This window comes from Schistocerca cancellata, chromosome 3 (genome assembly GCF_023864275.1).
Source record: "Schistocerca cancellata isolate TAMUIC-IGC-003103 chromosome 3, iqSchCanc2.1, whole genome shotgun sequence".
NCBI classification, from domain to species: Eukaryota; Metazoa; Arthropoda; class Insecta; order Orthoptera; family Acrididae; genus Schistocerca; species Schistocerca cancellata.
In genome coordinates this window covers 806,038,898-806,043,018 of record NC_064628.1, presented here as the reverse complement: position 1 = coordinate 806,043,018, position 4,121 = coordinate 806,038,898, and positions in this window count along the sequence as shown.

Genomic DNA, 4,121 nt, shown 5'->3' with positions numbered 1-4,121 from the left:
CGCGACAGTGAGCCCAGAGACCGGGGAGAAACTAGGCGCGCCTGAGAACCGTCGAAGCCGACTCCAAACTTCCGAGGAGGGAGTGAAGGTGTTAAATGAGCTAATAAAGAATTTCCAGCTTGCCTTCTTGCTATCACGGATGATGCGACGGCATCGCGCACGGAGCTGCTTATAGCGGATACAGTTGGCCAAAGTAGGATGGTGACGGAAAATGCGAAGAGCACGTCGCCGCTCACGTAGTGCGTCACGGCATGCCTCGTTCCACCAAGGAACTGGGGGGCGCCGGGGCAATTCGGAGGTGCGTGGTATTGAACGTTCCGCAGCTGTAAGAATAACGTCGGTAATATGTGTGACCTCATCGTCGACGCTGGGAAAGCGACGGTCATCGAATGTCGCTAGAGACGAAAAAAGTGTCCAATCGGCTTGGGCAAATTTCCAGCGTCGCGAGCGCATATATGGCAGTGGAGGCTGGAGTCTAAGGACACATGGAAAGTGGTCACTCGAGTGTGTATCATCAAGGGCGAACCATTCGAAGCGCCGAGCTAGCGGAACAGTACCGACCGCAAGGTCCAAATGAGATAAATTTGTCGTGGAGGCAGACAAAAATGTGGGGACCCCAGTGTTGAGGCAAACTAGATCCGCTTGGTGGAAGACGTCTAGCAATAGAGAGCCACGGGGACAAGGATGTGGAGATCCCCAAAGCGGGTGGTGGGCATTGAAGTCCCCAACCAGCAAATAGGGGGGTGGAAGCTGACCAAGAAGATGAAGGAGATCAGCTCGTGCCATTGGTGTGGATGATGGAATGTATACAGTACAAAGAGAGAACGTGTATCCAGAAAGGGAAAGACGGACGGCGACAGCTTGGAAAGAACTGTTTAAGGGGATTGGGTGATAATGGAGAGTATCATGGAGAAGAATCATGAGTCCTCCATGGGCTGGAGTGCCTTCAACAGAGGGGAGGTCATATCGGACGGACTGAAAGTGAGGGAGAACAAAGCGGTCATGGGGACGCAGCTTTGTTTCCTGAAGACAAAAGATGACCGGCGAGTAGGATCGTAAGAGGACCGATAATTCATCCCGATTGGCTCGAATGCCGCGGATATTCCAGTGGATAATGGACATGGGGTGAACAGAAAATGGAGGAATGTGACCAAAGTTGCTGTCAATTCAAAGACTGCTCGGAGCGAGCAACCGACAGCAAGGAATGGCATTCAGCCGAAGGCAGAAGATCCTGATCCATAGGTTGGTCAGGAGCAGCCCCTGCCACCAGCGATCGGCCGGTTGACCGGCCACCAGCAGTGCGCCTCGGCGACACAGAAGACGGCCGAGGGCGATTTCCGCCAGGTGGTGCTGTAGATGGGACACGCCTTGGCGGAGAAGGAGAGGAACTGGGTTTCTTTGTAGCCTTCTTGGAAGAATGATGTTTAGATGAAGGAGGAACCGATGGTTGTGAAGTTGCGGTACGTAAAAACTCTTCACGAGTATGCTCTTTTTTCGAAGACTTGGCGTCCGACTTTTGGGCTCGAGATTTAGCAGAACCCAACGAAGGGTGAGCCATAGATTGGGCAGGCGAAAGTGGTGAGGTTGAACGAGCGATCTTTGCGCTGGCCGATCTGACGACCGTGGCACTAAAGGTGAGGTCGCAAGTCTGCGTGGCCGCCTCCTTTGTTGGCCGAGGAGAAGCAAGGACAGTGCTGTATTTTTCTGTCTGAGGCACGGTGGGCTTGCGACTGGCGAATAATTTTCGAGCAGCAAAGGTCGACACCTTTTCCTTCACTCTTATTTCCTGGATGAGCTTTTCGTCCTTAAAAACGGGGCAATCTCGAGAGGAAGCAGCGTGGTCACCCATACAGTTGATGCAGCGAGGGGATGGAGGTGGACAAGCACCCTCATGGGCACCCTTGCCACACGTAACACATTTGGCCGAATTGGAACAGGACTGGCTGGTGTGATTGAACCGCTGACATCGATAGCAACGCGTAGGGTTTGGGACGTAAGGGCGAACGGAAATTATCTCATAGCCTGCTTTGATTTTCGATGGTAGTTGAACTTTGTCAAATGTCAAGAAGACTGTGCGGGTTCGAATGATGTTCGTGTCAACCCGTTTCATTACTCTATGAACTGCCGTTACGCCCTGGTCAGGCAGATAGTGCTGAATTTCTTCGTTATTTAATCCATCGAGGGAGCGTGTATAAACGACTCCACGCGAGGAATTTAAGGTACGGTGCGGTTCCACCCGGACAGGGAAGGTGTGGAGCAGAGAAGTACGCAGCAATTTTTGTGCCTGGAGGGCACTGTGTGTTTCTAACAACAGGGTGCCATTCCGTAATCTGGAACAAGACTTTACAGGACCTGCAATTGCGTCGACACCTTTCTGAATAATGAAAGGGTTGACCGTGGAGAAGTCGTGACCTTCATCAGTCCGAGAAACAACAAGGAACTGTGGCAACGATGGAAGAATCGTCTGTGGCTGAGACTCAGTATACTTACGTTTGTGAGCAGACATAGTGGAAGGTGAGGAAACCATTGCGGAAGAATCCCCCATGATTACCGGCGTCTCCGATGGCGCGCTCCTCCCTTGTGGGGGCCCTCTCTGAGGGCACTCCCGCCTTAGGTGATTGTTCAAACCTCAGGTCACACCTCCCGACAAACGGACGGAGGGACCAATCGGCATTTTCGGAAGGTATCAGCTCGGGTAATCACCCCTCCCTGGGCCTGGCCGTTACCAGGGGGTACGTACGTGTCCTACCTGTCTACCCGGGGCGGGGAATTACGCGTTACCCCGTCACCGGCTACGCACAAAAGGCGTGGGTCGGCCTTCAGACACGCACAGGGAGGATGAAATTGAAAGGGAAAGGAAAGAAGAGAGGTCTCAAACGCCGCAGCGGAGAAAAGGGAAAGAGAAGAGGTAAGGAAAAGAGAAGGACAAAGGAAGGAAGAAGACATAAAAGCAAGGAAGGCGAAGAATGCAGTACATTTACGAGCGTCCGTCTCCGGACGTAGGCACAAACCATACTCCCAGATGGGGAGAAAGGGAAGGAAAGAGCCAGAGGTGAGGGGAGGAGGGGCGAAGATAGGGATGGGGAAGGATGCGGAAAGGGAAGGTATGCAGCCTGGAAAGGAAGGAAGGCCACATTAGCTCGGGGTCCCGTGCTCGCTACGCACGTATCCACAAAAGAGTTGTGGACCCCCTGGGGGGATTTCAACTGTATCTCCAGCTATATTATTGTTGTGGACCTCAACATCCAAAGTAGGTCCCCTGCAGAACTCCAGCATCAGTTTACAGACTTCTTCCGAGATGAAAGTGTCCCAATACCATAGCAACCCATCTTGAAATCAATGCAGTGCAATGTCAGATGTCATCATAAACCTCCTTGGACACCTAACTGCGGAAGTCCTCAATCCAACTGGAAGTGACCACCTACCTGGCCTCCTCACCATATCCTACACACTACCCCATCCTCATACAACCTATCCCAATCTCCATCCAAAAGCTGTACATGACTACTCCCAACCAACTGGAATGCCTACTGGGAATCCACAAATAAGCAGATAGAAAGCCACACTATATGACCTTCCTTCTAATCTTCCAATAACCTGATGATATCCCCCTTGTCACAGCCTTCCTGCTGCAGACCTTGTCAGATGCTTTCTCCACCAATATGCTACTAAAGCCATATATCCCCGTCGCCCCACTCTCCCATCACAAGCTGTCCTCCTCCATGAATGCCATCACTTATATTGTTTACTCCTACGAACTCATGTACAGGACACACTCATACACCACTGGAAAATACAGCAACACATTAGAAATTTACTCAATTCCAAATTGGACTGGCGCCAGACTCAATGCTACACTCCCAGTTAACTCTTCTAGGTACGGAAGCAATTCCACCGACTTAGTGGTACCTATCCCATACCTCACTACCGGGCCCTTCACAACAACCATCCCTTACCTGATGACCTAAGCAAAGTTAGTCACTTTGCATCCTATCTCTCTGACTTCTCCTTCATTGATGATCCCCACTTTGACTACTCCCCTCCTGTTCACCAGCACACTGATACCAAAGTCCCACCCCTGGCACCCGGCTTCCAGTACTTGAATAACATATCAGAAACAG